This window comes from Balaenoptera ricei, chromosome 6 (assembly GCF_028023285.1).
Source record: "Balaenoptera ricei isolate mBalRic1 chromosome 6, mBalRic1.hap2, whole genome shotgun sequence".
Classification (NCBI taxonomy): domain Eukaryota; kingdom Metazoa; phylum Chordata; class Mammalia; order Artiodactyla; family Balaenopteridae; genus Balaenoptera; species Balaenoptera ricei.
The window spans coordinates 64,648,141-64,672,931 of record NC_082644.1 but is presented as its reverse complement, the minus strand read 5'-3'; the positions used below and the strand labels follow the sequence as shown (position 1 = coordinate 64,672,931).

The 24,791-nt window shown below is 37.7% G+C and overlaps 1 long non-coding RNA gene across 1 annotated transcript; it reads right to left on the bottom strand.

Moving 5' to 3' along the window:
* LOC132367828 (uncharacterized) lies at positions 1-18,893 on the bottom strand. Its single transcript, XR_009503861.1, has 3 exons — positions 18,832-18,893; positions 13,172-13,285; positions 1-432 (listed from the first exon to the last, which is right to left on the bottom strand). It is a non-coding gene; the product is annotated as an uncharacterized LOC132367828 (long non-coding RNA).
* Between the last annotated feature and the right edge of the window lie 5,898 nt (positions 18,894-24,791).

Sequence of the window (24,791 nt, the reverse complement as noted above, 5' to 3'; positions counted from 1 at the left end):
TATTTTATTTATTTATTTTTTATTTTCTTTAATAAATTTTATTTATTTATTTATTTATTTTTGGCTGAGTTGGATCTTCATTGCTGCATGTGGGCTTTCTCTAGTTGCGGTGAGCGGGGGCTACTCTACGTTGCGGTGCACGGGCTTCTCACTGCAGTGGCTTCTCTTGTTGTGGAGCACAGGCTCTAGGCATTCAGGCTTCAGTAGTTGTAGCACGTGGGCTCAGTAATTGTGGCTCGTGGGCTCTAGAGCGCAGGCTCAGTAGTTGTGGTGCACGGGCTTAGTTGCTCTGCAGCATGTGGGATCTTCCCGGACCTGGGATCGAACCCATGTCCCCTGTGTTGGCAGGTGGAGTCTTAACCACAGCGCCACCAGGGAAGCCCATGGGTTTTCTATTTTAAATTGAAGGCATTTATGAATCATTCAGTTGAACTAGAAAACAACAAGAACATGAGAAATTTTATCAGAACACATTCACTAGAAACAAATCAAAAATATAAAAAATAAGTTTGCAAGCTCTCAGTACTTTTTAAACTAGGTAAATAGTTGGTGATAGATTGATTGACAGATTATAGATAAATGCTAGATACACTTAGCCATATTACCTATAATGTCATACATACATATCTTCCTATAAAAATTAAATTTGCTAGGTTAGAAAGAGAAGCAGATCCAACTATATGAGATTAGTGAATAGGAGCAGAAGAATAAAGCAACTAAATAATTCTCTGCTTAGAAAGAATGCAAAAAAACTAAAACTTAGGCAAATGCTTATACCCTGCAGCAAAGGAGCACTTAAGCTGGGAGAGTCTGACTATCTATTTACTTCATGAGCACTTATCACTGTGAGCCCACAGTTCTGACAGCAGTGCCTGATTAGAATGAGAAAGATTAGCAGAGACAAAAACAAGGAGCTGATGCTATACTATTATTTAGTGAGTCATGGGGAGGGGCTCAAGGAGGAAATATAGTAAGGTGTTCACTAAATGTTGATACAACCTAAATCTTCCTCTTCATGAGTGCCCCCCTGTATACCTAAAGGTAACTGAAATATGGCAAGCAAAATTGTCTTGCTGAAATATACCGCAGTTTCCCAACATTGGAATTCAACACAGTCCGACAGAGTGACGAATTGTAGGCCCAGAGAGTAGTGCTGAGTCCAGCCATGAAATTTCACACAGGAAAGGAATTCATATCTGTTCTTAAATGACAATAAACCAGAAAGATGGAAGATTGATTCAGAAGCTTCTGCAAATGTTATAGCTGTTAAAGTACATGAGGACTTAAAGGCATTCCTTTCTATAAGTGTAGACACCAGGCTAGTAATCCATTCAGCAGGAAAACAAGCTAACAGTTTATGCTCCCTGAATTGTGTTTTCTAAATATAAAATGAAGGGGCTGAGACTGTGGTGGTGGCTCACTTTGAAAGATTCGGCATCTGCTTCCATAAACATCTCTGAGGGCTGTGTGCCAGGACCTGTGCAAGGAGTTTGACACCTCTTACTCGACTTGTTACAAATGTGAGCAATTCTGAAAATATCTGCAAGTAAAATGGTTCTTCCTAAAGAAATAGGATAGAGAGTACACATGTCATAGTAAACATTAACATGAATAAAATATTGTATGCAGTAATGGAAATGGCACACATTAAGCAAATATACAGTGAATTTGGAATAATGATATGATTTTGGCTCAATTAAAGTAAAAGTAAAATAAAAGTGAAAGTGAAAGAAATGAACTAAATTCCTTTTCTCTGCTGCTTCCATATTCTCTTTCTTTCCTCACTTCCTTCTTGCCAATTTTTCTGGTCTCCACCAAGAGTTATTTCTCCCTGGAAAGGACTTTGATGGATACAATCTCAGCGTCCTCTAATAGACCAGGTTATGAGAAGGAAAATATGCAATAGGTGATGCATTAGCGTTCACTCTCTGAGTCTATAAAGTAAGCTTCTGTACCTTTCAGGAATGAGCAGATATACCAAGGACTCATGGAGAGGCAAGGAGAAAACAAGTATCTTATGTTTGCTTTATTCTCTTCCATATTGCTATACACCTTTCTTACTGTCTCCCTCCTTTTAAAACCTTACACTCTTCCCAAGTCTCATATTTAAAAGTAGAAGAAACTGATAGATTGAACTTACTCTATATATAAAAATGGCATGTATATAGAATATATACTCCTCCAATTACATTTGCAGCACAACTATGCAAATAGATTTTCTCTACCAGTTATTCTGAAATGCCCAAAATTAAAATCAGTAGAAAGAGGTTGTCTACACAATAAAATATTAAGCAGTCATTAATTAAAATAAAAACATATGTACTTGTACATGGCCATGATACATTGTCAAAGTAAAACAGATTACAAAACAGTATGTAAAGTATGATGTTATTTTATGTTTAAGTGTGCAATCTTTATATCTAAATATAATCAGGAAGTATATACATAAAAATATTTGCAGTGATTGTATCTGAGTAATAGGTTTCTAGATCATTTTAGTCATCTTCCTTATACTTCTCTGAATTTTTTCTAGGTTTATGACTTATGTTTATATTTATTAAGACACACACAAAAATGGGCGTGGGTGGATCATGAGAAGATTAGACAAAGTCAGAGTAATTGGCTGAGCTGGGACTTGAACCCAGGCATGCTGCTCTGAAGCCTCTGGTAGATTCTACTCTAATACAGGTACCTCCAAGCTAATCGCAACTGCAATAAGGTGGAAAAAACATTTATAACAACAATAGAAGGCTGAAGAAAGAAAGGTTAGAAATAAAGAAAGAAGTTTAGTAGCAGAAACCAAAAATAAATTCTCAGTCATTTGCATCTCTCACTTTGTTTTTGTTACTAGTCAAAAATAAAAGTACCCAAATTAATTGATTCAATGGTTAGGTTCATTTGACAGCTGTTATTTATGCTGTATCTAAATTGTTACAAAAGTATGCCTCTATGGTATAATAAGATGGGATGATGCAAACACAGTTGTATGTGTGTGTGCACGTGCACGAGCGTGCACACGTGTGTTTAACATACAGGAAAGCACATACAGCTCGAGTAGTCATCAGAAAAAGAATAAAACAGATCAGTTCTGAAATAACATTGTTTCCTCACATCTCTAAAAGGAACCTTTAAATAAAATTCCATTCATATTTTCTTCCCTTTGGAATCAGAGGGAACAAGTTATACATCTTTCTCAAAGATGAATCCCTGATCCGTCTTCAAAAGACTCACCGGGGAATCCTGGGTGTTACACTAAACTTCCTAAATATATATCTATTTCTCCCTAAAGTGATACTTATACAGACTAAAATCAGAGATCAACAGAGCAAAATGTGTATGTATAGGTTTTGAAGATAGTCACAGCTTGGAAAATTTATTAAAGCATATTAAATATTTCTAGCATGGCTTTTAAAAATGAAGTTAAGTATTTATATAAGTACAATTGTATTAAAGTGGTAACAAACCACTCCCATTTTTCTTCCTACACATGTGTGAAAATAATATTTGTTCTATCTATAATGTCTTTAAGTCTATTTTGTTTTCAGTCTTCCTCAGTTGCTCCTATATAGTATTTGCTAAGCCCTTTCAAATCAGAGCCCACGCAAATGTTCTGTGGCGCTCTACTCCCTGTTGGCAAAATGTGTTTGCCTTCAACAATTTCAAAGGGTTGTCAACTGAAAACAAGCCAACTAGCATCTTTTGGTGAGGAAATGAAATTCTTAACTTTATTATGGCCATAAAGGTATCTTCCTTCTCGGACAGGGAATTATAGATTACAATGGAAGTCTATGCAGCAAGTAGTTTGTGGAGTATCAATAACTATCTGGTGACTAAAAACACAGAAAGTTCTTTCTAATTCAACAGGCATATAATAAATCTGGAGTATAAAGATAACTTTATTTTCCAAGTTCTTACCTATCACCATTTCAGAGATGGATGATATTAAAATATTTCACCAGATAAATAACATGCAGAGAGTGTAGCATCTCCAAGCCAAATGCGATGTATTATTCAGGAAGGATATATTAGAAAACATAGCTACTTTTTATATCTTTGTTATTCAATTCTCATTTTTATAATATTTTATAATGTTCATGATGTATTCACTTATTAGATATATTTTTAAGAATAAATACCAATATATTTGGATAGTGTGTTCAAGGGTGGTTAAGTTTGTAAACCACTGCTCTAAGAAAATAAGACACATGCACAGAAGAGGAAAAGAAATAGTTTAGCCACACTAAAAGTCTTAAAGTCTAGCAGGCTTTAAGTAGGTAGAAAAATTATTTACCTTTAAGTAGGTAAAAAAAATATTTAGAAAATAAACATATCATATGGAAGAAAAGCTGTATCAATGCAGGACAGAGATTTTCCCAAAATAAATGAATGTAGGAAAATGCAATACTAATAAAAAATTGAAAATTTAGACAGGGGAATCATTAAGCTGATTGGCCTGTTTTTCTGTTTAGAGCAGTTCAAAATTCCTTGCCTAATGGAAATGGCATTGTAAGAAAAAGGTTACAGAATTTGTTAAAAGTAACTTGTAATATACTTGGTCAGTTGCTTTGTTTTGCTACATTGACAGTGAACTCAGTATAAACATTATAACAAACTTGAAAACTCCAGGCAGGACCTTGTAGGCATTAATACCACCTCACAATTGTGACTGAGTTTAATTGTGTCCCCACCTCCTGCCTACCCCTAAAAGAGTAACTGTGTAACCAAAAGGCAGAGCTCATCTGGTTGAGAAGAGTAGAGGAAGCGGGGGGCGCAACATCCTGCAAGAAAAAGGCAGGTGAAATAGGAGCATCATTCTGGTCATGTTAATAGCGCAGAGAAGAAAGGAAGAGGAACAAGGACATGGTAGAGAAGGCCTTGAGGATCAGGGGAGCTAAGTATGTGCTTTCACCCCTAGTCACACAATCCAGGAAAAAGCAAAATTAAGAGGCAGAAAGTTTGCTTGTGAAGTATAAAGTCCTCCAGATGGAGAAAGATGAGGCAAGCCAACAAAGTGGTCAAGGGCCTAGCAAGATGGAGGGTCAATCAGTTTATTAGAAATATAGATGTAAAACATTAATGTCAGAAACCCAAGCAAATATCTTTTGAAAACTCCCCAACATAGCAGCAATACCCCAAACACATCGGCCTTGGAGAAGCTGAAAAGTCAAATTTGACACTGACATGCTGGCAAGTAGTTTAAGTCAAAGTCGTAGGCTTTAACAGCTGAAACCAAGTCATTTAAAAAATACAATAAAATCTGGAGCTATAAAGACTGTGGAAACTTACTTAAGAGCATGAGCTAAAGATAACCAGGAATTTGCCACTGGGAACTATTTAATGCTTTTGATGGAGCTGCAGCACATAGGGTCTAAGGTAATTGATGTACAGAAAGAACAAGCTAATAAATACTAGTTCTAGAATTTCTATGATTTAAGGAGGATAGGAGTGGTAAGTTGATGGATAAGTCCCACAATGCTTTTCTTTTATAAGGTCTGCTAAGCCCAGTTGGCAATCGCATTTCAAATCCATTCATAAGGTCCCTATAGAAGAATAAAAAGCAAGTGTCATGTGTCTGGACACTCACCAAAAAAATAGAACAAAAGTTGCGTATACATGCTCAGCATTAAGAAATGTGTTAAACTATTATTTCTGGTGAATCCATTTAGTGTGGTTTTTGTATGCCTAGAAATGTAGACTATTTCTAATCTGCTGCTTTACTATAGCCTTTAATAAATTCTCCCTATAGAAACAGAATAACAACAGGAAGGGCCTCAGACAGGGAATAAGGAGATAAGAGTGAGAATTACTAATCTTTCTGGCCTTGTTTTTTGTTTTTCGAATTCTGTTTGTGTGTGTGTGTGTGTGTTAGTTTTTGTTTTAATGAGGAAGCTGATTAAGATAGGTTTGAACATGCTATGACTCTGCAATTGAGGATGTAAACTTACTAACAAACTTCCAATCAGATCAGCACTGCATTGGTTAGCTATTTCTGTGTAACAAACCACCCCAAAACTCAGTGGCTTAAAATAATAACGTTTTATTAATTCTGGTGTTTCTAGAAGTCAGCAAGGATGTGGTGCTGAACTGGGCTGGGCTTAGTGGATCTCTACTAGACCTGCTTATGTCTGCAATCATGTGGCAGGTCAGCCAGATGCTGGGGGCTCCAGGATGCCCCTGCAGGGACCTGGATTGCTTGGATTTGAATCCTGCCTCTAAAATTTAATATCTGTGCAGTCTTGAGAAAATATCTTGTCTCCTAATTCCTAAATAGTCTCATCTATAAAATGGGAATAACAGTACCTTCACAGAGTATTGGTGGGAGTATTAAATAATATATATATCCTGACATACAGTCATTTAATAAATGTATGATATTTTATTATTAGTAGTACTGATTGGAAAATATTAACAAAGATGCAAATTACAAGAATGGGGAAGATCAGTGAATTTCTAGCTGGACTTGCAAATGGCTAAGCATCAATAATTTGTGAAGTAAAATACAGTACCAAGCACATACCGACTGTGTAACCTAGGTTTTAACTATCTCTAAACTATTTCATTGAAATCACGATGAATTCTTCTAATACGTAAATCAGCAAAGTATATAAATGCTTTGTACTTACTTCACTTCTTTTAAAAAAATGGGATTCTGAATCATTTTTGTGCATTTTAAAGAAAGGCTTTATCAAAGCAATCCATAATTATAGCAGCCCTCTCCTGATAGGACCAGAGGGACATATTCTAAATCAAGTCTTTCATGGAATTAGAGAGAAATGTTCCCATTCCTTTTTCCCCCAAACTTCACTTACAATCCTTTCACCCATTACCCAGTAAAGCCATAAAGGAACCAGATCAAAAGTTCTGCAATCTCAAGTTCATGTATCATAAAAAGAACATATTCTACCCATGGGTAGGAAAAGGAGGCAAATCCAAGTTCCTAACCACAGACCATAGCTAGGGAGTGTGTATCAAACACCTATCCCTTGGAAGAAGAATGGCAGTTCTTCTGTGAGATGAAAATAAAGGAGAAATAGGAGAAAAGAACGTTGCCAAGTCACCAAAGAAACCAATTATGCTTCCAAGCAGCCAGAACATAAGCATATGCCTGTGGGCCCAGGGCTTAAAAGAAATCAGAGAATGTTGAAAGAAAATCAGGCTTCAGATCTAAAGGAAATCATCTTCTTTGTGAATCCTGCCTGCAGTTTTGATTTTTTTTTTTCTCTCAATAGAATTTGCATGAACCGTTTCAATTCATTCTCCTTGCACAGATACAGCACATTTACCAGCATGCTGACATTCCAGTGGAAGAAGTGGAATATGATATATGCCTTTTGGTCTCCTTCAGTAGAATGGACTACTCTCACAAACTTTGCTTTTGAACTTCAGAAAGGATGAGGCTAATATTTATTGAGTACCTGATATGCAGCAAGAAACTGACAAATGTTTTCATGTACGGTTTGTCACTTAATTCTTGCTATAACCCTACAAGGCATTAACCCCATTTTACAGATGAGAAGACAAGCTCAAGAGGTCATGTGGCTTGGCCTAGGTCACAGAGCAAACATTCCACTGGAGCCAAATCAGAATGAGTGCTTGCCAATTAAGAGAGAAAAATATACCGCAAGCATGCAGGTCACCACTCCCTTCCCACCACCTTTTATCCCCCTTTGGGATACTTCCTGAAAATAGCTACATTTCACCTCTACTGCATTCATCTCCATGCACACTGCATAAATGCCTCAGACAGAAAGATCCAGCACAGTTCTCAAATCAGTTACCCAAACACCATGCACACATACACACTCAGTGAAATGCAGAGGTTGGAGGGGAAAGGGAGGTAAAAATGAAAGTCTGTCTGTGGAAGAGAGATGAGTATAAATGAAACTTGGCTTGCAACTTCTGTGCTCATTACCCTGTGTTTTTCAGAGATCTGTTTTCAATTGCTGGTTTACCACCCTGTACTGGGAAGTGCCCATAAAAGGAAAGCGTGAGAGATCAGGAGCCCAGTTATTCCTTTATGCACCAGTCACAATCAATTGCCAGCATATAAACTTGAATACCTCGTGGACTCAAATGGAGTTTAGCCCATAGATACTAAACTTCCTTTAAGACACAGATATCTTGTAAATTGAGTTTCATGTACTTCTGTCCTTTTAGGAAATTTGGGTGGTTTAATTCTGATTGCCTTGTCTGTGCCTCTGGAAGTAAAGTGTCTGTAGAGAGACTGAGAACTTTATAAGACTTTCTGTAGGTAACTAGTAAATTATGAGATGGTCAGGTGTAGGCTACATGTGGATACAAATGTAACCTCGAATTCACTGTTAGGGTCATATGTGTTATTTCTCCAAGAAGTTCTGGGAAGCGTCTACACTTCATGAGTAGGATCTATGCACTAAGCATGATGCTAAATGTTCAATATGGGTGGTCTCATTTAAGTCAATTCTGTGTTTTACGCTCATGTTCACAGGGAGTTGCTCATGAGGTGGTTTGAAAAAGGATGTGCGCTTGTATTTGCCTGTTTGATCTCAGAAACTGAGCTGAGAACAAAGCAGGGTGGTACTTGTGCTGGTTGGGAAGAACTCTGTGACACTGATGTCATGGTTTGAGTCAATACAGACACTTGAGAGAACAGATACTCTGTGGCCTTTCTCTTGGTGACACTATACATGGAAAAAGACAAGAAGCCTTAGGATGCAGTAGTAGAAGTTGTTGATAAAGGCAGAGTTCAATAGTGACCTGGGTTGAGACCAAAGGCAAATAAAATATTTATGGTTCCAGTTTTTGATTTCTTAAAACAGGGAATAAAGGATACCCACGTTTTTTGGTCTAAAAACTAATTGAAATTACTTCCTGAAGTGAAGATTAGAAATCAGAGGAAATGTTTTTAAAGAAAGACACATTTAAGAGAACCTGCTTATTGAGGGAATCTCAGTTCCTTGTGAGACAAAGGCCTAGACCAACGTAGGTCTCCGATTGTTTGATTCCCTAGTCACCTGGTCTGCTTTCTCTCCTGCTACCCAGAAGATCAGATATTTGTGGTAGAGTTTGTTTGGCTACAACCTGTTTGGGGAGGAAATTCAGATTCACTGCCAAGGTGTACCCAGGAAGACATTGCCACTGAACTCATTTCACCAAGCAAACAAAGCTGTAGCTCAAACACCACTGTGACTCTTTCAGACCTCCCCGGTGATGGATAAAAGCCTCATAAGCTAAATAGTTTTTTCCCTATCAGTCAACATTTGACTCGCATTAGTGAAGACCTCTCACAATTCAATGATATGCTCGTTGATCAGGAAAGAAGTATCTGTATTTATTTAATGGCTAGTCTCTTCAGCTGGTGTTATTTCAAGATTTCGTTTTTGTATTGTATAAACTGCAAGCAATGGCTATCTGACCCATTTCTTTTCAATCCTGTTCAGTGTTAGTGAGGGATATCAAATTGACAGGCTCAGAGAGAAAACAGGAGTTATCACAGCAGAGTAAAGTTGCAAATATCCCTTCTGTTTCTGGTCTCCAGAGCTGCCAGTGACCCTGGTGTTACTGTGGAGAGAAGAATGCACAAGCAAGTTAGTTGGGCTACAGGTTGAATAAATAACATTATTTTGAAAAAGGAAATTCTTAGGGCTCACTGGATTGCCAAGGAATCTTTAGCTTCATCTCAATCCTTTGTTTTACAAAAGGGTGCTATTAAAAATATTTGCTGCCCCAAATATTCTTGTATTTCCTTTCCATTTCTCTAAATCCTGGCAATACTTTAAGGCCTAGCTTCTATTTCACCTCCTCTGTGAAGATTTTCCTGAGCACTAAAACCCACAGCAATTGCATCTCTTCCAAACTCCTCTGGCTCTAGGAGGAAAGGATATAATAGTGATTACATCATAGCATAAGCCTGAGTTCCAGCTGTGATTCGCACTGGCCGCGTGGTGTTGGGAAGGTTACCTCTCACCTATGATCCCTGATTCCCTCACCCATAATTCTCATCTACTAATACTTGCCCTCATTGAATGGTGATGAGGATTAAATTAAAAGTGCCATGGGTAAAGACCTGACCCATAATCTCTCAAGCAATTTATCATATTGTCTTTAACCTTGTTATTTACATAACCTTGTTATGTTTCATATGTTCTTTTTTTAAAAAAATTATTTATTTATTTATTAATTTATGGCTGTGTTCGGTCTTCGTTTCTGTGCGAGGGCTTTCTCTAGTTGTGGCAAGTGGGGGCCACTCTTCATCGCGGTGCGCGGGCCTCTCACTATCGCGGCCTCTCTTGTTGCGGAGCACAGGCTCCAAACGTGCAGGCTCAGTAGTTGTGGCTCACGGACCTAGTCGCTCCACGGCATGTGGGATCTTCCCAGACCAGGGCTCGAACTCGTGTCCCCTGCATTGGCAGGCAGATTCTCAACCACTGCGCCACCAGGGAAGCCCCCCCATGTGTTCTTTATCTTAAGGAGATTCTAAGCTCCATATCAGAATCATGTGTCTTATTTACTTGTGTTTATATCCTCTACCACCTATTTTAGTGCTTAGCACTAAAATAGTTTTAGCTGTCCAGGCACAGTAGACTGATGCCTTGATGTTTTAACTGGTGTAAATAGCCTTGGCAGAAAGAAGAGAGCTATGTCCTAGAGGTAGGTGCAGCCTATGAGCATACGCACGCTCCTTCTGATTAGTATATGCAGCCATGGTATGGTGCATATAGCGGAGAGAAAAAACACTTCAGCAGTTTGAATGGCTCTTGCCACAACTGTGGCAGAAGGGGAAGTTTTCTAAAGTGAAAACAGGCAAATGCCATAGACGAAAGGGTCTAGTATGCCTTGGAGAAGCAGTTTTAAGTGCATATTTTTCTCGTTTATTCCAGTTAATGAAGACTGGCCAAATAATCCCTCCCAGAATGCTCAGAGTGTAAACCTGGGGATCTCCTGGGGTCTAAGGGGGGAGTGGAGACCAGCAAGTTCCCTCAGATTTGAGTGACTAGTGCTGGAGCCTAGAGGGGAGGTGGTTCTGCTAGTGGGTAGCTATAAACTTGTGTGGGAAGTGGTAGTAATGTATTACCATGGTAATTGCAAGACCAGCAAGTTGCAAGGAGTAAGACATTTGACTCCATCACCAGTGGCTAAGGCAGGATCCCTTTGTTATATCTGGGAATGTGACTAGCAAAACCATAGTCATGTGGTTGTTTGGCAAAGCACCCTAGATTGGACACAGACTGATTACATGCTTAAGCATCATGAGTCACTCAGTCTTATATTCAGACTCTTCGTGATTTTTCTGTGGCATCTTGTACACTCACACTGAGCCTTCCAGAGGGATCCCTGTCCTGTGGATCAGCTGTATTACATTCACTCATTCCACAAACAATGCCTTGTGCACCTACCAGGAGCCAAGCATTGTATTAAGTAATAGAGTTACTAAGGTAAAACACACAGTCCCTGCCCTGAGGAAACAGGTCTACCAGGCAAGACAGAGAAGAAAAGAGTTGGTTACAAGCAGTATGATAGAATGCAATGATAGAGCGATGCATAACACAGTGTGGAGGAGGACTCCTCATCCACACAGCTGCAGGGAAGAGAAGTCAGAGAAGCCTCCTCAAACAAGTTCCTTTGGATTGAGTTTTGTAAAGTGAGGGTATTAGCCAGAGGAAAGCAGAAAGAAAGAGTATTCTGCGTAGGGAGTACTGTACATACCAATGCAGGAAGGCGTGAGGGCACACTCCAGTGTGAAATTCATTGGCTACAACTACAGCTCAGGGCATAACAGGGTAAAGAAAATAGCTGGGGGGTGACGCAGGGGTCAGATCATGAACCCTATGTGTGCCATGCTACTGGGAATGGATGCGATACTGTTCTCAGAATATTAAGGAGTACAAAAGAACACAATTTGATTGGATATTCCATTAAAAGCCCGGAAAAAAGCTGGATGGAAATGATGGTGGATAAGGAGATCTGGGAGAAAGAATAAATTTTATTTGATTATGATAACACTGTGGTACTTGGGAAAGGTTCAGATGAAGACATCCAGTGGAGAGTTAGATATTGTTCCTGGAACTGGGAGCTAAATATGCAAGTTGGGGAGTCAATGGTAATTAAAGCCACAGAAGTATATTAAATCACTCAAAGAGAGTGTGTAGGATGAGAAGAGTAGAGACCAAAATTTTGGGATGAGCATTTCAAGAAGAAAACTTGATAGATAATTAGAAACAGTGGCCAGAGAGTCAGAAAGAGAGTCATGAGAAATGTTCATGGAGGCCAAGGGAGTAGAGAGTTCTCCAAGAGAACGAAATGATCAACAGTAACAAATGTCACTTGGCTGGAAATTGACTTTCAGTTTGACATTTTAATCCTCATCACAATTCTCTAATAAAATACTGACTTCCTAATTTGATTGTTGACAGTTGCCTTGCCCCACCCTGATTATAATTTCAGATTTTCTGTGACTCAACAAGGGAGGCAGAATTTCCAGAGCATAAGCAGGTACTAACTGAACTGCAGCTTCTTTTTAATATGAGAGTGGCCTAGCACCAACAACAAAGTTAAAGGGACAGCATATGAGAGACACGGTCCAATGTGAAATGGTCCCCAGTTTAGTGTTTATTCTGAGAGTTAGCTCAGCACTTCTTTCTGCTGATGGGGAGAAATATTCATAGCACCTTCTCAGACTCCCAGACTGCAGATTCCTCATCTCAACACTTAACTGCCCAACAGCTGCTCATTCTGTGCCCAACTCAGAAAGATTTATTTTCAGCGACCAAGAAATGACATACTAACCATGCCTCACAAGGGTTGGTTCTTTCAGAAAGACTTCCACCTTTGTCTGGCAAACCTGGGAAAACTGTCGAGTCTATTCCAAAAGAATGTCAATGTCAGGTTCTAAAGTCTAAAGAAATTAAACAATTTCTATATTGAGATTTCATTAGTTTCATACAAAAAAGAAAAATATGATACATATTCCCATAATTGCTTTAGAAACATCTCATAGTATTTTGGCCATGTCAGTTATGTATTGCTATATAACAAACAACCTTAAAACTTAGATTGAAACAATGAATTATTATTTTTCATCAAGATTCAAAGGTTTGGTTTGGTATTTTCTATGTACATTTGAACTCGCTCACATGACTGCATTCAGCTGTTGAGTTGGCTGAGATGGAAAGTTCAAGATGACTTCACTTACATGTCTGGCAGTTGATGCTGGCCGTGGGCTCGGGCACCTCTGTTCTCCTCTACATGATCTCTCATTCTTCAGTAGGGTAGACTGACTTCCTTGCATGGCCATCTCAGGGCAGCACTGAAAGAATGTGAATGTGGAAGCTGCAAAGCCTGTTAAGGCCTCATCTTAAAAACCACACAGAATCACTTCCACTGCATTTTATTTTCAAAGCAAGTTATGTGCCACTCAGATTCCAGGTGAGGAAATAGAATCCATCTTCTGATTGGAAAAACTACAAAATGTTTTTCTTCAGGCCGTGTGTGTGTGTGTGTGTGTGTGTGTGTGTGTGTGTATTTAGTATTATTTTTTACCTAGTTGCTATTCACTGAAGACACACTACAGAATAAAAACTAAAAGCAAATTCTTTGAAATCATAGTACTTGAGTTTTAATCCCAGCTCCTCCCAGCTCTATCAGCTCTGCTACTACTTGCCTCAGTGGGTTACAAGAGTATTTTATGGTATTTTACTTATAAAGTGCTTAGAAAAGTACCTGGTATATAAAAAACACTCAGTGATGATTATCTTTATTTATTAGTATCTTAAATGTCTTATTTTTCTATTCTACATTATAACTATATTGCTATGTTATTACAGGCTCTTCACATATGTAATTTAAATTTCTATCCAGCAGTTCTTTATGTGGCTATACTATAATTTTCTTAACCGTCTCCTCTATAGTATATCTAGTCTAATTCCTATTATTAGGTATTATGTACTGAATGCAATGATTGTTTTTAGGTATAAAGCTGTTTGCATTTTTTTGTTATACTTGGGTCTGTGCGTATTTGTCTATATGTTTGTGGTTATTTCCACAAGATAGATTCTCAAGGTTGGAAATTCTGGTAATGAATTGTCTAAGACGTCTGATACGTATTGCCAAATTCCTTCCCAGAAGAGCACATCAGTTTCTACCCTCACCAACAATATATGAGAAGGTGTGCCTCTATACCCTCAGTTGTGATGCTTTGGCTGTGACATTATCTCCAGATGGAGCACATGAGAAATCTGGACTCTCATTTTCTCCTCCCTATGAAAGCAGATTAAAACTAAGCAGAAAAGCAGCCCTAGATGCCACCGAAAAAGGTTGGGGAAAAGATGTGGGGGGTTAGAGCAAACGTGTCTAGTAAAAATAGAAAAATATAATATTCACATTGAAAAAATTAGTTGCCATCTATCCTTTCAGCAGTAAACTAAAAGATATGCACTTAAAGTAATAGATAAAATTGCTATTTTTATTTGGTGGCTAGTTTGATTTTCTTTAGTGATAATGTCTAAATAATGAGAGAAAGAGATGCCAAACATCAGAATTTCCACAGCAGCCAAAATGTCCAGTTACAACCCTCTGCAAAGCAAAATAGGATAATAGGTGGATTTGACATTTACAGATAATTTTCTCTTCCATCATTAGATGGATGACTCCAACACAATGACAATAAGTCCTTATCTTCCAATCATATTTAATAGAACAAATTTGCTATACTCATGAACATGAATAGACTCTTGGCAGTGCGGGTTATTTTAATGGACACATCACTTTAAGCTAAACCTTCTCCATCTGTTCAGCTCTCTAATTACCAGTGCATAAAGTACATAATTCACAATTACATCATAAAAATAAGATCTACATTATATCAACTCATGTCGGAGCTTTTCAATCTACGCTATTTGGCATCTGTTGCCATATTAATATTTGCTCCCTTTCAACAAATCAGAGACAAATACACCACTTCTCAGTTAGGAAAATCTGAAAAAAATTACACGTTTGCAAGAGAAAAGGGAATTCTCTATCATACCATTTCCTTTTATAATCATGCCTTATTGTTCAGTATCACTTACTTGCTCCTATAATCAGTCAGTCCTACAGGATCCAATCCCTTTCTGAGTTGGGCCTTCACAACTTTCATTGGAGAGAGTCAAAACTAATTTAGTCACAAAAAGCTTAATTTTGCACATATGACAATGCTAAAGTTATTTCTCAGCTCATTTTAAGAATATAAGTGATATAATTGAGATTATATAGAGAAAATTAATTATAATTATATACCATATATATGCATACATAGGTATGTGTGTGTATGTGTATATATATATATGTTTTCTCATTCGAGGGTAGATTGGATTAGTCTGGGTATCTGTTAGATGGAAAACCATAAGAGGAGACTAAAAAGAGAAGTAAGGAGAATGGGAAAATGATAGATGGGCCAGCCCATCCACTTGACTCCCCCAGCCCCTGTCCCACCTTAGGGTCTGAAGATTGGGTGATGTGCAGAATTTGCTGAAGACCACGTCCCTGGCTGCCCTGCCGCCTTGCTCTGGGATCCTACATGCTTAACTGTTCTCTTTGCTTACCTTTGGACTTGATACAGTTCTTCACTTTTTATAATTGCTGGCATCTGTTTGCCTTTGCATATCTGATTCACTGAAGGACAGGGTACTTCCTGTTCCCTTTGTGTAGTGTCACCATGGTGACACACTCACCTGGAGGCTTAATAAGTCCTCGTTTTTGGTGACAATTATGTAAAATGTGGACAAAGAGTTGGAGGTCTCTGAGTGCTTCAGAGGGCAGAAAGGACTCCCAGTTCAAGGAAGCCAGAAGGCTTTCCTTTTGCTACAGATTAGAGTGATATAACTCAAGCAAATAAGGCTAGAGAATGCTGACTTAGATTCTGGCTTCCACATTAGAGTGAAAACACTGTTAAAATTGTTTTATTAATTCTGAACTAATCACTCAGTAGAGAATAGCATCTTGTTGATGAAGGGAGTATCCTGTCAATCAGACATGCAACTGGTTAGCTGATCCTTCACCTTATACCTAGCTTCTAAACATTTATCAACTCATACTATGACTTTTTCTTTACATTTGTCTTTCCAATTAGACTGGGGAACCATTAGCTCAGTGTAATTGGCTGAATTGTGTCTATTTCATCAATGCTATTGCTAATTTATTTATTAGATAGTGTTTAGGAGTGAATGAAAATTAAGTCAATTGTCAGCATCTCCTTATCTCTCATGGTACAATATTATGCTTTACAAGGTAACGGAATTTTGTTTCTAATATTGGTTATATTAGGTTCAGTTCTGCTGATTCCTGTAATGTTTGTTCTGAATACTCAATGTGCTTTATTTTATTTTTCAGAAAAAGTTTTGGGAAAAACAAAAGACCCTATAATTCATTGCATGCATTTTACATTTAACATAGTGACTGGCAAAGCTATGATTAAAGACTATTTTTCCCAAGTCCTTTCTTAGATCCAGACTGATTCCCAAGCAACTCAAGACAGGTGACCTCAGACTTTCTTTTCCCTATGCTATGAAAGAAGCTTTCAGAATCTTATTTTTCTGAAGTCTCAGTTGCGAATATACAGTATGCTGTCAACAGTGACAGAGATCACACTGAAAGCAGTTACAGTCTAAGAAATGCCTGATTGTACATTTAATATAAATTGTAAAATGTCTTCTTATCTTCTATGGTAAATCAAAGGTTGACTCTCCTTCCATAACTACTGAGCATTATTTTGATTGATAGATTATACCAGAAATAACAAACTGTATTCCAGCTACAAAAAAAAAAAAAATAGAATTATTTGATAAAATGCCATCCCAAGTATGATGCCTGCCTATGGAAGGATTAATGTAACCTTGCATCAAAAACTACTGTTATAAGCAGTGGATCTGATTCCTTTCTTGGAAACTTTTGCTAGGTACTCACCCTGTGGAAATTTAGCTCAGACTACTCCAGCTGGCATTTCAGCTTCTGCACCATGGCCACAACCCAATTTCTGCTATCACCCACTATATCCCCAAACACATTATCTGTTTAAACAGAACTACTTGCTATTCCCTAACTATATTCTTTGTTAGATTTGCTTCTCTTTGCTCATGCTGTTCCCTCTGAACATCTCTTTAGTCCTTTCCTCCTCTCTTGCATCCCTAATCTCCATCTCTCAGACTCCACCCATCTTTCCAAACCCTGTTCAAATGTCATCTGTCCTTGAGGACTTCCTCCCCATGAACATAATCTCTCACTTCACTGATCCCTTGGGGCTCTTTATACTGGAATAATTCTTTTATCCCCTCAGTTAATGTCTCTTGAATATAGAGACCATACTGTAACCATTTAAAATCTGCAGCTGTCAACACAGCATCTGGCACATCAGGTGCTAGAGAAGTCTTTACCGGGTAGACTGAACCCCTTCAAGGGTAGGATCACATATTGGAGGTCTTTGAAACCTCAACATCTAGCATTGTGTTAGCTCAAAATTGGTGCTCAGGAAACATCAGCTGAATAAATTGAATCATAGAAAACTGATGCAGACATTCTACTTTCCCTTTTCAAAAACACCAGAAGAAAAGACCTGAGGATCTATTTTCTTTTTTAATTGTGTGGTCACTTTAAAAAGAATCCTCACCATCCCGGAAGGTTAGCAGTGTCACTCAGCACAGAACAGAGTGATCGTATCAATATTCATAAGCTCAGCGAAGTGCCGCTGGCTTCAGTGCAGTTTTGACACTCTTCAACCTGACTAATAAAATAAAAACTAATTCTAAAAATAATTTACCTCCTGGAGACCTTAAAATTGATTTTACTAATGAAGGAGGAAAAAAACTAGCATGGACCTTTGCTTTTCGATAAGTGAATCAAATGTTATAACAGATCATAAGTCTAAAATGGCATATTCTAAACTGCCAACATCTCTTTTTAGAGGACATTTTGCACACTTTTCATGCATGTTTACAAGTTGAGCTGTTTCGTCAGCTAATTAAGAGATGGAAGGGTGAGGCTGAGGGAAATGAGGAAACCAAAGGAATTCAGATTTGTTTTGATTTAGTCCATTTTAGCTTCATTCAGTAGAAGCTATCTTCCAATAAGCAGGTTACTCTGTGGAAGATTATAGAATGGCATATGTGTAACAAAAATATGAGACTCTTAAACATGAAGATAGCATTTTTTAATTCACAAATCTCTTTATCATTAGAGTAAACTCGGAATAACCTGCTGCTTCATAAATGGCTAGTGAGAGAAAGGGAGATATCATTCCTCAAGCCTTGCTGGCTAGCAACTAGGCCAGAAAGAATCATGGAATAGATAGAATATGGTGCTATTACTTGCTAGATTGTTTGAAGGTTGCCCCTGGGAAAGTTTTTGGTCTGCCATGTGTGTGTGTGTGTGAAAGAGAGACACACAGAGACAGAGAGACTGATAGACAAGCAGAGACACAGAAAGACTGAGAGAAGGAGAGAGAGAGAGAGAGAGAGAGAGAGTACCATTGGAGCTTTCACATTCACATCAATCAGTTAAGCAATCCCAGATCAGCTTCTAGATAAATAGGCATGACTGGAAATATTTAAGACTGATGGGGCCACCATTCATCCTGCATATTTTAATCATTTATCTTCCTTAAGTTATGGTGTTGAACCAGATCCTTTAAAATATTTTCTTACTGTTCTATTTCTTTTTTGAAATTATTCCTTAGCTCTCATATGTTATGATTCTTTCATCTCATGAAGTTACTGAGAAGTCCCATATCATGCTCTAAAAATACACCTTCTTTATGGAATCATAGAATATTGTCTCTGGAGAGCACTTTGTACATAATAACATTCCCCCCACTGCCCTTCCTACCTTTTATGCTGAGGAGACTAAAATCCAGAGGGGTGAAATTCTCAAGGCCCAGCAAGTTGGTGAAACTCCATAAATGAGAATCTAAATTCCTATCTGTCCAGCTCATTGTTTTCTGTTTTGCCTTGCTGTACTTTTTTTTTTTTTCTGCACCGCTTTGGCTCTAAATCAAAGAAGGAAACCTAAATATTTAAGTAAAAATATAAATGTGCCCTATATTTCCAGAACACTTCCATGAACTTTATTCATTCATTCATTCCTTTCATTTATTTAGTAAAAAATATACTGAGTACCTACTTTCTAGATACCAGGGATAGAAAAGACTATAAAAAAGATTCCATTTTCCCCATATAGTTTATTTTAAAATACATATATTTATTTGTATGTGCATATATGTAATATGTATAATATGACTCATAGTAAGTAAGGGAAAGACTAAGGAACATTTTTGCATTCTAAAAGGTTTTTAAATGTCTCTGCTATCCACATCTGATTGTTGAACATGTATGCTCTTTTCTGGGGTTAATCTCGTAAGTAAGGAAAACCACCAACTTCCCCCACCAACAAGGGACAGCCAATTAGAATCAAGAACGTTGATACACAACATATATGTGCTTCTTCCTCACTAGCACACCTTCTCATTATGTCCTCTGTCCCTTAATAATTGTATTTCTCCATCTACCTTGCAGCTTTGCGCTGATCTGATGTCAGTGTAAACAGACTACTTTCAGCTCCAGGTTAAGGAGTTCATTAATGGAGGCACAAACACCTGTACAGACTTTGTTTTTCAGAGTAATGAAAAGACTGCTTTCAAATCCATGATTAATTTCCTCTGCAAGGAAACATGTTAGTCTCAGTGAGTGCCCCTGCTGTTAAATTAACTTCCGACCCTTTCTGCGTCCTTCCCAATGACTCTTGGAAAGTTTCAGATTTCTTCAATGAAATCAATAGCTTGAGAATGAAATCACATCACCATGGGCCATCTTTGAAAACTCTTTTGAGGGCAAAGCACAGCTTGGGCCATCCAACCCATCATGACTTTGCCATTTGAAACCTCAGTGCTCAGCTGGCCTTGGCAGCATTCCGCCTGAGCTCTTTACTGAATATGCTTCTCTTTTGATCTGCTTTTAATTTACCCTGTTCTTTGTGCTGCCTCCTGTTCTGCTGGGGATCAATGGGTGTTTATTTTGCCACTAGTTGTATCACTAATTGCTTGACTATGAGCTTCTTGAATGTGGTCAGTTGTTTCTCCTTCATAAAATGTCTTTTGCTTTTGTCACTGTGTATATCAATGTCTCCAGAGCTCTCAGAACATGTGTGGAAGAGCTTAAAAACTACTGGATACTTGGGAAAATTGATCTACAGTCATGAAAAATAAAGGTGACTAGGTTCCTCACTGAAATGGCTTCTGAGGGAAGCATCTGATCTAGTCCTAGGAAAAACGGGGAGCTATTGGCCCAATTTTCCTGCAGACTATGGGATTTTGACTCACTTTGATGTTGATCTGCAAGGCATGCAGAAAATCTTGACCTCTTCTTGTTGTTCTCTCCTCAGCAGTGGCCTTTAACAACCTTTGATCTAGATTATTTCCAAAACTCCTGGAAGCCTCCTGAAACTGATGTTTGTTTTGTAGCCCTTGTGCTGTTCCTATGTATCCATTGATCATTTCCATTAATAATGGGTGTTGGTCCATTTATGAATTTACCACATCAGATTGAGGAGTATGCTTGGATAAAATCTGATGGCTTCCACATTTCCCTGATAAAATATTCATGACATGAGGGTTTCACCTTTATAAATCATGGTTACTCTGTTGATTTTTTTTCTTTCACATTTTTCAAACAAGCTCATAAATTTTTTCAAATGTGCATCAGAGAAAACAACATGAATGAATAGATGGATGTACTTTTCAATTACATGCATTTCTGGTTTTACTACTGCCTTCAGCTTATATTAGAAGAATGGGATACCACATAGGAAAGGGATCCTGCAAACTTAATGGATATGGAGACTGATTTCTTAATTAAAAAAAAAAAAAGTTGTCTATCATGATGGCTTAATTTAAATGGAAAGATTAATTTAAATTGAAAATTTTTGGTTACTTGGAGTCCTGACATAAAGAGTATAACTTATGAATGTGTATGCATCTTAATTACAGTTGACTTTTGAACAACGTGGGGGTTAGGGGCGCCGACACTATGTACAGTTGAAAATTTGAGTATAATTTATAGTCGACCCTCCATATCCACAGTTCCTCTGCATTTACAGTTCCTTCATGCACTCAGTTCCACATCCGCAATTCAGCCAACCTCAGATCACAGATCATGTAGTACTGTAGTATTTACTATTGAAAAAAAGCCTGCATGTAAGTAGACCCATGCAGTTCAAACCCATGTTGTTTAAGGATCAACTATAATTCTTGGCATGCATGTTTATTGACTCTCTTCTTTTTAATCCTTGTGGGATGTGACGCATATGAATGAATGGGGGAGGGAAATGTTTCAGTTATGTATTATTGAATAACAAACCACTCCAAAACTTTGTGACTTAAAACACAACAATTTATTATTTATTCTGTTAGTTGAATACATTCAGCTGAGTGGTTCTTTTGTTTGATGTGAGGTCCACTAGGGTCACTCACTGGGATTCACTCACTTGTATGGTCCCTGTGACCAGCTACTCACAGCGTGGTGGTCTCTTACATGGTAGCCTGGAGCTTTTACATGGCAGCTGGCTTCTAAGAGGAGGAAGTGGGGACTGTCAATCTTCTCAAGGTCTGACCGCAGAAGTCCCAAATATCATTTTCATCACACTCTTTTGGTCACAAATCAGAGTTCCCACGTAGACTAAAGAAGAGGGGAAATGTACTCTACTTCTTGATGGATAGAATGGAACGCTTGTATGAGGAGGGAAACATTGCTGTTGGCTATCTTTTGAGACTACCCCGGAAAGTGTAATATACTGTATACATGCACAGGGTACAGATAATGAGTGGAATTAAACTTTGCTCTATTTATAAAACAGGCAAAAGAGTCTGTGCAGGTGGGAGGTGTGTGTGTGTGTGTGTGTGTGTGTGTTCTCTCCAAAAAGTCTCACGTAAGGCTATATTGCATTAATGTAACTAGTTGGATGCCAGCACTTCACTTTTGCAGCCAGAATCAGAAGGAGTACTATTTAGTTATGTAGAAAAAAATTCAGAAACATTTCAGTGTACAACCAGCTTCCAAGTACATTAAAAAAATAAGCCACTTTATAATCCAAGGGTTGAAAGAGTTGATAACTGTTAAGTAAGAAAAGTTGGGCTTTAGTAACCCCAGTGTCTACTTTCTGCATCATTACAACCCTTAGAAGTGTATCGCCCCCACTCTCTACGGTTGCCAAAAGCTCTCATTTATTTACTCCTCTTCTCCATCCTCACCCCCATCAACAAATCATGTTATAAACTTGTTCTCACTAAGATGTTAATGACTAACAAGGTTGAATATGTTATCTCTCCAGAATAATTTGCATGTAACATAAGACCAAGGCTTATGATATCATTTCTTTGGGTTAGGGTATCAAGTTGAAGAAGTAATACTGTACATTCAGGTTTTTGACCTCCAGAAGATGTCTCGTATATCCCTAGGTCATTTTGTTTCCTCTCACCCCAGTTGTCCTTGTTGAGTTTTCAGAGAATGCAAAGTAATGGCAATGACATAAGCAAAATATAATTACAAAAGCAATCTGTTGGAAAAAGAAATGATAATGTTTTCCAAAATGAAGCACTGTACCATGTAGAGAATTTGGGCACTATCCATTGTTTTAGAGGATCCATGCCATGGTTCCTCACTATTGATATTGGAAGAAAGTACTTTCCATTTTTTTTCTTGACCTCCAAACTAACTAGACTCTTTTCAGTACCAAATGATGCTGCCTAGAGGAGTTTCCAGGACCTAATAATGTAGTGCTTTGAAACGAATTGCAAGGAAGGAGTTGCATATATTATTGCAAGCATTCCTTATTTTTGTTTATAAATGACATTCTTTGATATTTTGGATAGAAAAAATAGGAAAAGTCAGTCACCATGAATCAATCAACAGAGAGATGATTGAATTGTGTGCTGTCATCTGTTTCTTTCTAGCCTTGACAAGCACAGTGTGTGGCTGCCATTTAGAGAAAATGTGTCACGGAACCAGCTATTTCTAAGCACCAGTGACTGGCAAAAGGAGAAGGATGGAATGGTGGTGTACTCACGGTAGGCTTACTGGTGCTTGGGGGCAAATGGGAAAGTCCAGGACATGAATTGTAGTCCTGGAAGAATTTGTATGAATGTGAGGAAATACTGGGGGGATGATAGGCATAACAAAAGAGGCCACAGTGGTAAGTATGCAGCTGTTATTTACATGAAGTTATGATTTTCTGTTTGCTGAAAGTAAATCCATGTCAAGCATTGTGCTAGGCAGTTCACATAGATTACTTCACTTAATCCTCATGACAACTCAATGAGGTCAATATTATTGATATTTGTATTATAAATGGCGACTCTAAAATAAACATGTATAAGCAAAGTAATTTGCCCAAAGTATACAAATAACATACAGCTGAGGTAGGATTTGATTTGAGCCCAACAAATCAAACTCTGGAACCCAATATCATTTTTTTTGATTTAATTTCTATACAGTGAGAGGATCTTATTTGGTGTATAGTTCTATGAGTTTTGGTACATGTACCCAATCGTGTAACTGCCACCCACTCAAGATATAGAACAGTTTTATCATCTTCCCTAATCCCCTCATGCCCTTTTGTAATCAACCCCTCCCCTTTTCTCAGTCCCTGGAAACCACTGATCTGTCTCCTTTCTTTATAGTTTTCACTTTTCCAGAATGTCATATCAATGAAATCATAAAACATAAAGGCTTTTGAGTCTGGCTTCTTTCATGTAGTAAGATGCACTGAGATTCATCCATGTTGTTGAGAAAATCAACAAGTCATCCCTTTTTATTGCAAAATACTATTCCATTTCATGGATGTACCACAGTATGTTTATCCATTCATCCATTGATGGACATTTGGGTTGTTTCCAGTTTTTCAGATCTCAGTATCTTAACCATGACAAAATCCTGCCTTCACTCAACCAGAAATTTTGCCTAATTATTATAGCCAGTGTCATCAATGATATCTTTGTTTAAGGATTCTCTCTTGGGTTCCCTGAGAGCTTTTGCCTAGAGCTAGAAACACCAGATCTATTCTGGTTCAAGCACAGTTTTTCAGGGTCAGCTTCTCTCTCGTGCAGAAATGCCATTAAATTTTCATTATAACAGTCATGCAGTACTTGTCACCTAGTAGTGCTTAAAATTGTATGGAATGAATAAAGAAGAAAAAGAATACCAAATAAATTATCTAAATTAATTTTCTAGCACAGGAGGTAGAGGAGATGGTAGTAAAATTAGGATTGGCAATTCAGCCTTTGTGTAGAAATATATAGAGTTTAATAATGAGGCATAATGTAATGAGAAACATTAAAATAGGGTCCTATAAGTCCATAGTTTTTTTCCCTACATCGCCAACACCATTATTTGAAAAGTGGGAAAAAATGTAATGATTGTTGATCTGATTTCACATCAAAAACTACCTTGACTGCATCTTTTCCTAGTTTTAAACTTTTTGTCATGTAACTAACTGGGAATTTAGTTGAATTGAACAAATCAGTCATTGCTTTGACCAAATCAGTCATTGCTTTGACACTGATGATTTTCTAAAAATTTGTTTTCTTATGATAACATAGCTTCAGGATATATTTCTACTCAAACAAGTTAAGTTCAGGTTTCAAGAATCCTATTCCTCTTAGTAAAGCAATTTACCTACTGATTTCAATCTACTGCAGTTAGAATAACACTTTGACTAAATTCAACTTTGCGGTACAGTTTTCTTTGTTTTTTCCCCTCTACAGTGGATATACATCAACAGAATCAATACATTGACAA